Raw genomic sequence first — 12,075 nt, forward strand, 5'->3', positions numbered from 1 at the left:
GAAAGTATTGCAGGGGAGGGGTATATGTAACAGAGCCTAATCTTCATATTTCTTTGTAGGGAGATAGGAACACTGATACTGAAAAATATAAATTAGCAATATAAATATGTTATTCAGAATGACTGAGGTAAATATCTATTGGAAGAAAAATGAAAGGGCAGAAGTGATTGACCTCAAGAAGCAGGACTTAGTGATGGGAAAGAGTAGGGCAATGGAACTTTAATATTCATTATTGTCATTTCAAACTGTGGACAAGGGATACTTTGTCAAAAATAGATATTAAGAAACCTGATTTTTTTCTTATTCCTAAGCAATGGTGTTCAATCTCTTCACATATAATCTGAAGATAAATCCCTCTCCTATCTAACCCTCTGGTTTCAATTCAACCGTTTCCACCTTCTTTCCTTCTAACACACACACACACACACACACACACACACACACTCTTTTTAAAAATATTTCTAATAACTTTTACTTTTTCCCATATCCTCTGGATGTTTTTATGGGCCCATCCTTTAATCAAGCTCTTTCATTTGCCCAGAATGCTTTACCACATGTTTATTAGACGTTGTTTAGGAATAAATTCAAATGTCATTGCCTCTTTGGGTTTTTCTTAAACTTGTAGGCAATTAGTTTCATACTACTCTATGCTGCCACAAGCATTGTTTGTAGTTTATTTTATTTTGTTTTCACAACATCTTGCAATTGCAATCTATGTGCCTATATATGCCCTGCTCCCCCAGGCCCTGCCCTGGCCAAACTGTGACATGTTGGGGTAGTGTGTTAGAGTCCTATTGCTGCTGTAACAAATTACCACAAACTTGGTGGTCTAAATAACACAAATGTATTCTTTTCTGGACTTCTGGAGTCCAAAATCATTCTCACTGGGGCTAAAATCAAGGTGTTAGCAGGATTGTATTCTCTACAGGCTTTGAGGGAAGAATCCACTTCCTGCCCTTGTTCAAGTTTCTAGAAACCATTTATATTCCTTCGTTAGCAGGTTAGTGGCTCCTTCCTCCCTCTGTTTTTCAAAACCAAGAATGTAGCATCCTCCAATCTCTCTCTCTCTCTCTCTCACACACACACACACACACACACACACCCCTCTGCTTCGATCCTCAAATATTCTTCTCTTTCCTTCACTCCCCTGCCTCCCTCTTATCAGACCCTCCCAGATAACCCAGGATAATAATTTCCCCACCTTAAGATTAAGTCAATCATATGTGCAAAGTCCCTTTGCCATGTTGTACCACAGTCCTTGGATATTCAGCTCTGTTTTTCTTGTCAGTCTTTGTTCTCTTTGCTTTTCAGTTTTAGGAATTTGTACTGATATATCCTCTAGCTCAGATATTTTTTCCTCAGGCACGTCCACAGTTCTAATAAGCTTATCAAGAGCCCTCTTCATTTTTACTACAGTGTTTTTGATCTCTAGTGTATCTTTTTGGTTCTTTTTTAGATTTCTATCTCTTTTCTTACATTGTTCACTGGCTCTTTAGCATATCTGCTAGAGCTTTAGCATATTAATCATAGTTATTTTAAAATCTCAGCCTGATAATCCCAACACCCCAGCCATGGCTGATCCTGATACTAGCTTTGCCTCTTCAAATTGTGTTTTTGCCTTTTGTAATGTCTTGTAATTTTCTCTTGCTGGCTGCATTTGATATACTGGATGAAAGGACCTACTGTAACTAGGCCTTTATTAACGTGGTGTGAGATGTGGAGGGAAGAGAAAGGCTCTATGGTTCTATGGTTGGGCTTTAGTGAGCCTCTTTCTCTAGAATATGAACTTCACAAGTTTTTCTCTGTTTTTTTTTTCTCCCCCTTTTAGTGGGAGAAGATGGCTATACAGCTGACTGGATTTGGCTCTTTCTCTTCTACTAGAACAGTTAGGCTCCAATAATATCCCAAAATGTTGGGCTCTGATTAACTAGTTTCTCCTGAGGCAGGCTTTGTTAAGAAGAAGAGAATGTTTTGTTATCTTTCAGAATTCTTCTCTAATTTTCAAAGCCAATAATGTAGCATCTTCCAATCTTCAGAAGCATGAAAGAATTTCTCTCTGATATTTACCATGAGGACCAGGTCAAGCTCCTGGAGGTAAATCTCACAAATTATGAGGACCACACTGTAACTAGGACTTCCTGGAGTCTTTAACTCTCAGAGTTGTGCACATTGACTGTGTGGAAGATTTTACCTCACATTGTCTTCAAAACACAGTTTAATCTCAGAGGATTCAATTAAATGATATGAGCTAAAACATCAAGATTGGACAGACAACAATTCCAAATCCCACTTTGATAGACACATCAACAACGTGACTACAAAAAGACTGTTCTGGGGCACCTGGGTGATTCAGTTGGTTAAGTGTCCAGCTTTGGCTCAGGTCATGATCTCATGGTTCCTAGGTTTGAGCCCCACATTGGGCTCTATTTTGACAGCTCAGAGCCTGGAGCCTGCTTCAGATTCTGTGTTTCCCTCTCGCTCTGCCCCTCCCCCGCTTACACTCTGTCTCTCTCTCTCTCAAAAAATAAGTATTAAAAAAATAAATAAATAAATAAAAAGACTGTTCTGGATGAGATACTTGAAAACTGATTGAGAAAAAAGAAATAAGCTACTGAGGGTGGATTCTAATCCAAAAAAGAGAATTTGTAATTAAAAAATATTCTTGGGGCACCTGGCTGACTCAGTTGGTTAAGTGCCAGACTCTTGATTTTGGCTCAGGTCATGATCTCATGGTTCATGGGATCAAGCCCCTCATCTGGCTCTGTGCTTACAGTGTGAAGCCTGCTTGAGATTCTCTTTCTCCATCTTTCTCTGCCTCTTCTCTCAAAATAAATAAATAAACTTAAAAAAATTATTGATATGGGCTCTCTAGATAAGCTTCATGAGATTCTATAAACTCTTTTAAATCTTAGGCAAATATAGTAAATATTAACATTTTCCAAAGGGGAAGTATCCTTAACATCCATCAGATATAGAAATGACCTGAACTGCAAAGAAACAATAAGCAAACAAAATTCCTACTCTTATAAGAAAAAAAAAAATAAGAGAAAAAGCTATAGCAAGACAAAATCCAAGATGAAATTTCTTCCCCTTTATGATTGTATATTTTATTAATAATTGCACATACAAATCTGGGGATTTGTGTGAGGTAGGAACGATAATGGTATCATTTTTACAGATACTTAGTGCATTCACTACAATGGGACTCCCTGAATCTCAAAAGTATATCTCCTAAATGTAGCAAGCTCATTGTAGTAAGTTTATTGCTAGATCTCAAATTTTGTTTTTGTGTTGTCATTCATACAATTATTACTATTCTGGTATAGCACACAAACTTGAGTTGTTATTCGTAGAAATTTTAAGATCTAAGTTTATTATGCTATTTTTCATACAAATATGCAAAAATAAAGTATAATTGCTACTGATTCAAAGTTATTCCTATGCAAAAATTCGTGTTTATTGAAAATTATAATGCAAATTTAAGCTATGCAGCTCTGCATTGTGCTTCTTTAGTAACTGAGTGCTTTTTTTGTTGTTTTTAGCTATAAATGTCTACATAAATTAGAATAATTTCTCTATATTTTATCCATAAATGCCTCCATAAAGTGTGACTAATGTTTTTAATGTGATGTTCTAATGTTAATACAAAAAAAGAATCCAAGAAAATCCTTGTGAAAGTAAAGAAAATAACCACCAGAGCTTTAGTGGCAGCCTCTGTTTTGTATTGTCTGAAAAGCACTTCTGATTCCCCAGCAATGCATTTCCAAGTTATCTGAACTTACTTCTGTCTGTTCAAAGTACTTAACAGTTTTTTACTAGACTTTGTCTTGTAATCCTTTCACTGAATCTTTTGTGTCCTTTCCTCATCCTCTCCTTGAATTCTCACAATGGTTTTCAAACTCTTGACAGAGGAACGCTAAAGTTGTTTATAGTCTTGTATCTTCACTGAAATTACAAAGCAGCTCTAAGCCCAAAGACACGACACAGAGAGAAGCCATCCAACAGGCAGATCTGGCACAGAACTGTTGACCTCCCCCGAGAAATGGCCTTGAATGAAAAAGTAAATGCACAAATGAGAAATTAGTGCAAAGAATTAATTAATACCTAATCTAGCATCTTTGGAAAGGGGCTGTTGAATTCATTTTATTCAGAAAAGTTTGGAGCCCACATTTCTGGATCTGCTGAGCTGTATATGCCAGTTTTTAGAAAACCCAGCTTACCCTGCAGAAAGGTAGCCAGTCCCATATCTCTGAAGCTGCTAAGTCACTGGACTCCAAGTGGCCAAAGCTGCCACTTGCATATTGGTATAATCAAACACAGGCTGGCTTTTTTAGGAGCTAACAGAATAAATTGCCATTTCTGATTTCTATTCAGAAGGATGCAAGAAATACTTGATTTGAGGTTCAGTTATAACATAAGCCCTGTTCATGTCAACACATGAACTAAATTGAATTTCCTTTCTCCACAAGCCTCCAAACTTGTCTTTTGCAACCCCTACTTCAGATAGTGATATTCTTAAGTCATTTGGGTCAGAAAATATAAATTACCTTCTGTTTCCCTTTCTCCCTATGACTTCACTTCCAACAAATTTCCAAATCTCATTTCTTTATTTGTTTAACATGTCACACACCCACGCTCCTTGGGCCCCTTCCACTGGGGTTACCTTAATCCACAATCTTACATCTCTCAAGAATGCTTTTTTAAAATTTTTTAAATGTTTATTTTTTTGAGAGGGGGAGAGAGAGAGAGAGAGCGCTGAGGAGGAGCAGAGAAGGATGGAGGGACAGAGGATACAAAGTGCATTCTGCACTCACAGCAGAGAGCCTGATGTGGGGCTCGAACTCATGAACCGTGAGATCAGGACCTGAGCCAAAATCGAAGTTGGACACTTAACCGACTCAGCCACATAGGAACCACACAAGAACTCTTTTTTTAAGCTTTTTATCTGTTTTCCATATTCCCAGGTTTAAAACTTACTGCTGTATATTATACTTTACATTAAAATAAACAGATTTAAGATACACCCTTAATAGTATCACTCCAGTGAAAGTACTTCATCCAATCACCTAGCCATTTCTTCAGTCACTGAAAACAAATAACAAAAATGAATAAACCAAAATCTATGGTTCATCTATGTGCTACACACTGTTTGGATCTAGAGATTAAAAAAGTAAAAGACAGCCTGGCCTGCCCTTGACATGGCTACATTTTAATAGCTTTTCATTGTGCCTGGCCTCAATCAAGTCCCTTATCACAGCCTAAAAGATTCTCCATGACCTGCTTCTTTCTCCCTCTTGAGGACAAACTGTACACTCATTGCAATGTGATTTAATTATACTTCTAGGGGTTCACATTGATATTTTGCTCACTGGTTTTTGAATAAATTCTTCTTTCAATCCAAAATGCCCTTACCCTATTCTTGATTGTTATTTCTTCCTAATGCTTTCTTTCTCTATATAGGTTTTTCTAATATCATCTTCCCCTAACACCGACTTCCTCTATACAACCTCTTTTCCTTAGACATATTTCATTGTATTTAGCAAATTATTATTATTTGTCCTTTCTTACATCTACCTTCTTAACAGATAGTGAGAAATTAGTTTTATTAGAAAAAATCCTGTCTTATAATTTGTCTTCCCAGCATTTTACCAAGGTTCCTAGGATATTGTACATAGTCGAAATACATGAATAAGCTTATTTTTATACTGACATAGTGTTCCAACTTCTTATTCCATTCCGTTTAATTATGCTGATTTACCAAATACTTATGGAAAGTGTCTGATAGGCTCAAAATTATATTAGTTGTTTTTTGTAGTAAAAGCAAATAGCAATGCAAATGGTCGTTTCTCTCTAGTATTTTTTCTTATGGTCAGAGAGCATGTTTAAAATTTTAATAAATTAGGATTTCATACAATTTTAAACTTCTTGAAGACATTCTACTGTATGGGAAAGTTTTCATCAGAAAAAGCAAACTTGATGTCATATAATTTTAAATATATTTTATATGTTATTTATAAAATATGATATCATGACAAGAAATTATAAAAATCTAATTAATAAGATCAATATTTAAGTATCAGTATCACATATACAAAAATCAAAGGAAGTAGTCACAGAATTCTTGGGAAGTTCTATTAATTCAAAACCTATGCACTCATTACAACCATGGCAGCAAAAATACTTTTCTCAACCTTGTATGTGAAACTTTAGGGTTACGTGTCTTGATTTTCATTCTCCCAGGTCTGCCGGGCTGGCATGGTAAGTGCTGAACCTTCAGAGTATCTAGATCTGTTTCGAGCTCTTCAGACTGCAGGGTCACTATCTTTTTCTTCCTATCCTTTCTGGGCCTGCCCCCTGGTAGTTCTGTCCTTTTTGCTTCCAGTATCCAGGAGCCACATACGGTGTAGATGATTATGTCAATCTAATTTCCTCTGCACAAAGGACACACATGAGGCTTTTCAGCCTCTCTGACATCCCCAGAAGAATGGAGACTTTATTCTTACAGGGGTTCATGCTTTTGTTTTTATCTCCATTGGCCCTCCAAAGACATATATACCCACTCTGTTATCCAACTTCATAGCACTCTATATTTCTTTCCAGTGTTATTGGACTAGTAACATTTATTTCTTTCAAAGATTACATGGATTTCCTCCAGGGCCCTATTGCATATGCCTGAGAAAAGATGATTGCTATTTGGAGACAATATTATTACTAACCAGAGAGTTAGAGATCTCTACTTTTTTAATCTCCAAATTTATTCCACATTTTGTGACAGACAAATTGGCTTTTAGCCCCAATGGCAGAACTCCTCTTGGGAATAGTGTAGTGTCTAACAGATTTTAAATGTCAATGGAAAGTTCACCAGAATACTCTCAGACATGTTTCTTCAAGCACTGAATTTGGACAGAAGGTAAATTCAATGTCAAATGTCTTTTTTCACAGACTTCATTCAAAACTGAGGCAAGAGTGTAGAATATGGAAAGAAATAGAGGAGACTGGAGGGCAAAGGATGCTTAAAGCATTTTTGCTTAAGCACTTGGTAGTATGAGTCCTTGGCTCTGCCCCCTAAGGACTCCTCAGTTGTACATTAATAGTAGACTGAGCAGTGCTGGATTTTAGGGCAAATTTTTATTCAGTTCACTCCAAATGGAGCTTCAAACCAAAGGAAATTAAAAGATGGCTTTTCTAAATCCAAGAATTTTCTGTATTTCTAAGGAAGTAAAATAATCTGAACATAGAGATATGCTAACTAATATTCTTAATGTCTTTGAAATAAACGAAAGTCTCCCTAAGAAACACCATTAAAATAACTTTCATCCACAGGCTGGGCTTGAAGAATAAATGGTGGGAAGAGGGGTTGACTCCTGTTTTTCAAGTAGTTTAGATAATTGTTAGCCTAAAAACAACAAAATAAAGCAAAATTATACTTTCTTGAAATTATAATTACAATTTCCTTAAATTGCCTGTTAAATATCCATTCCGTAGTCAGACTAAAGATGTTGGGTAAAATAATCTGGCTTCAGGGCATGGGTAGCTATCAAAATGGTGATCATAGAAACATTTACTTTGCTGGTCCTGTCACAGCTGTCAGTTAATTGTAACTAATACGACCATATATCCTAGTTTAGCTATAACAATGTCAGCTCATAAGAGTTGTCCTGGAAAAACAGGCCTTTTTTTCTTGCTCAAAAGTGTCACAATTTGGGGGTGCCTGGGTGGCTCAGTCAGTTAAGCATCTGACTTCGGCTCAGGTCATGATCTCACAGTTTGTGAGTTTGAGCCCCGCGTCAGGCTCTGTGCTGACAGCTCAGAGCCTGGAGCTTGCTTCAGATTCTGTGTCTCCCTCTCTCTCTGCCCCTCCCCTGCTCATGCTGTGTCTCTCTGTGTCTCAAAAATAAATAAAACATTTAAAAAAATGTTTTTTTAAAGTGTCACAGTTTGGACAATAACACAATGATCCTTCTAGTTTTGATAGATATCCAGCCTAATGTACTATTTTCAAACACAGGGTATCAGCCAATGTGCCACAATATGCACTTACATGTCAATGTTAAACTTTTATCGGTATGTGAAGGACAACTCCCAGATTAGAGGAAATGTATATCAGAGCTTTCCAATATATAATAATTATACTATCTAGAACTCTCTCTGCAAGAGATTACCCAGTCATTAATTATTCAACAAACATTTTATTATATTTTGCATAAGGAGATTATATGGTAGGTCCTGAAAGCACAGAGATTTAGGCACAGAACCTTCCCTGGAGCAACTATTTCTGGCAGAGGAGACTGATAAGGAAGTAAGAAACTACTTACAATATCATTGCTATGATTAAAGTTTTCACAATTTGCTTGCAATTGGAATATATGGAAGAGAAACCTATTCTATTATGAGAAGTTAAGAAGTGTTAGAACGGTTTCCCAAGGGAAACAACTGAGAAGAAAAGATAAGAATTAGGTAGGGCACATAAAGAAGAAGGGAGCCAGAAGAGACATTCTAGCAAAATGGATTAGCCAATAAAAAGGCACAGAGATGAGTAAGAACTACCAGAAGAGTTTATCTTGAGTGGTTAGAAATGGAGCAGAAGAGGTAGGCAAAATGCCCATAATGAATACTGGGTTAATGAGGGTCCTTTGATTATAAACGATAGAAATTGACTCTTACGTATGCAAAAACAACAACACCAAAACTAATTGGAACCATCTGCTATATCTCTTAGAATCAAAGTAAAAGTGAAGACCTAATCCTCAGAAAAAAAATAAGATAAGGTGAAAGGATTTAACCAGAGGCAAGCAGTGACCAGAAACTGAAGAACAATCTAGACGTCTGAATTAAATCCCTCCAACCCTTTCCCACTCATTTCTTTCAAAATTGAAATGCCCAGAAGGAAGAGAGTGGTTTGACAAGTGGGAGTCCCATGTCCGACCTAGTCCCTGACCCCAATGAGGTTGTATGCATCGTGGGAGAAACAATCACAAAAAAAAAAAAAAAAAAAAAAAAAAAAATGAGGTACTGGTTACTGGATAAGTGGGGATTGATACTGGTTTGATGATAACTCCAGATTCCCTCCATGGGGGGCACAGCTTAAAATTTGATTTAATATATCACAGGATTTGCATCCCAACAAGACAGCTTGCTTTTCAAAAGGGCCCAATCATAGAGGGAAATCAAAGCACTTGTTACCCAGTAAAGGAAGACTAATGTTGATCCTCTGAAAATAGTAGATTCCCTCCATTGTGGATACACTACAATGTCTGGATTTCTCTCCCATAGGATTTGAGACCTAAAGGGGATACACAGAACCTTTGTATTTTAGAAAAAAATCTCTGCAATTGCAGAGTCAAAATGGTTTGTAAACTGTCAAGACACAAGCAAGGACAAACTAAGAAAGATAGAACTCAGATTTCCTTAAAATGGAAGAAGCACAGTATATGAAAATGTATTCTCCTAGACAACCTCACATTTGCTCATACATAGAAGTTATCTTTAAGGTAATAAATTTCTTAGGATAAAATATATAAAGATAGATGGATGGATGGATGGATGGATGGATGGATAGATAGATATAAACATATAGGTCATACACATATATATACACATACATAACCCATATATCCCACACGCACAACCACTCACACTCCATTTCATTCTTATGAGCCTTAGTGATCTGACATCATGAATAACTTTTCAAGTTTTACATTTTGATTTATAAAAATGGAAGACAGAGCTGACACAATAGGCAATGTGAAAAAATAGTGCCAAAAAGTGGTTTTAAAGATTTTAGATATCTACTGATCACACTAGAACTGTATTCAAAAGAAAATGTGAAATGAGAAGCAAAGAGATGTGAAATATAATCCAGATATCAAAATTTAGAGCTATCATGGTTATAATATTAACTTACGCTACACTGCTTCGTTAATAGAAAAGCTAAAACTGCAAACTCTCCATATTTTTTAAAAAGAAATCCTATTTGATAGGTAGTTTTGTAAAAAAGAAACAATTTTTCATTGCCTCCCAAAAGGGCAAATAAGTTCAAACTCTTACAAAATACAAACCAATGGTCCTATAGAGTTGGGCAAAGCATTCTTCCTGGTTGTTCAGTCTAATTATATACACATTTAAAATGAATTTTAACACCTATTCCCTGTATTTCTCCTTCGTCATGACATACATCTATGTCTTTTATCTCTCCATGCCATTTTGAGATAAGGGGAATTAGGATTAGAGTGTGTCATAAAATAAAGCCAAAGATCTCTCAAATTTAATATTAATTAATGTATGAAACCTATTTCAGCATCAAAATGCCTTATAATTGAATAGTCCTATTTACTAAACTTTCTGAAGTTACTACTAGTTTTTGTAACTGTTTCACCATTTCTTGCTACACACACACACACATATTAATAACCTCTTCTTAAATTTTTCTGCTTATGAAACTAATGTGCTCCTAGAGATCAGTTAATAAGTTATGCTTGAATAATTCATAAAATTATTTTGAATTAGTGAATTTAATGGGGGAGGAAGGGAGTGACAGGGAAATGAAGCTCTAAGCATGAAAAGCATTTCCGGGGGCACCTGGGTGGCTCGATCGGTTAAGCGTCCAACTTCGGCTCAGGTCATGATCTCACAGTCCGTGAGTTCAAGCCCCGCATCAGGCTCTGTGCTGACAGCTCGGAGCCTGGAGCCTGTTTCAGATTCTGTGTCTCCCTCTCTCTCTGCCCCTCCCTGTTCATGCTCTGTCTCTCTCTGTCTCAAAAATAAATAAAACGTTAAAAAAAAAAAAAAGAAAAGCATTTCCGTTGTTTGTGTAACATGTAGTATATTCATGTATATAGATAAAAGCCATATATATATATATATATATATATATATATATATGTATGTATATATGGACAATCCTCACTTATAAAATAAGAACTAGGTCTGTGTTGCTAAGCAGTTATTAAAAGCATAATTTTATGTAATAAACTGTAAAAATATTTATCTGAATATTCTTATGGGAGTGGTCTCTGTTTTGAATTGCTTCTTCTTCTTCTCCTCATATCCCTTTTTAGTTACATGTGATAGCTGATCCAGATTTCTCTAATTTTAGTTCTTCCTCCATATAGATGTTAAAGGTTTTTCATCTTTAATCTGAAATTTCTTAAGCTTTATTTAAAAAAAAAAACTTCTCTTTATTGCTAAAGGATATTTTCTTTCTTCACCATAGAAAATGTCCGGTTGTACAATGTCTGTTGCAGCTTACTTTTGATATAATTTTATAAACACAATTTTATTTCTCCTTGTTACCAGTAGGATAATCCCTGTCCCACCTTTTGGAATTAGATCTGCTTGTGTTGGATAAAGATTTTGTAAGCTTCTTTCAATAATAGGTAAATCAATAGGTATTTAATAATACTTTAATAAGCTTCCTTGGGGGCTGGGAAGCTGGAGTTTCAGAAATTGATAGGTAGAAAATAGTATTGCCAATTTGAGATTGAGTTAAATTGCTGTACATAAGAAAGGAGAGATTTCAGTGGTTGAAAATTTGATGAAAAGTGGAGAGAGAAAGGTTCTGGTCTTAGAAACTTTTGATATAATTTTTAGAAAGAAGCCTGGTTTTGAGTGTGTGTGTGTGTGTGTGTGTGTGTGTGTGTGTGTGTGTGTTTAGGAATTAAATCTTATGAACTACTCAATGCAAACTACCTAAGCTTTCCTTATGATATACTTTGGTAGAAGCCATATAGGTCACCAACTGGCGTGTGCAGAAATTTGCATTTGGGGATAATCCAAGAACATTGTGGTTGTGCTTCAGAGTTAGAATAGAGCTAAAATAGAGGCTGATTTTGGTGACGGTCATACCTAGACTACTTAAGGTCGCAACTAAAATCCATAAACTAAGATACAGCACTTAGCATTTTGCTTTAGATCACTCTAACTGATGAGTATACCTCTCTTAGAATGACTGTTAAATTTCAGATGAGAATTTGGTTTGAACAGTGGCCCATTATATTTGATTTCAATGCCATAAGAAAGGCTAAGAAGAATCTGAATTGTCATATCCCTGCTTTGAAGGTCACGGGAATGCACTCT

This window comes from Puma concolor, chromosome B1 (assembly GCF_028749965.1).
Source record: "Puma concolor isolate L17-30 chromosome B1, mPumCon1.1.hap2, whole genome shotgun sequence".
Lineage (NCBI taxonomy): Eukaryota > Metazoa > Chordata > Mammalia > Carnivora > Felidae > Puma > Puma concolor.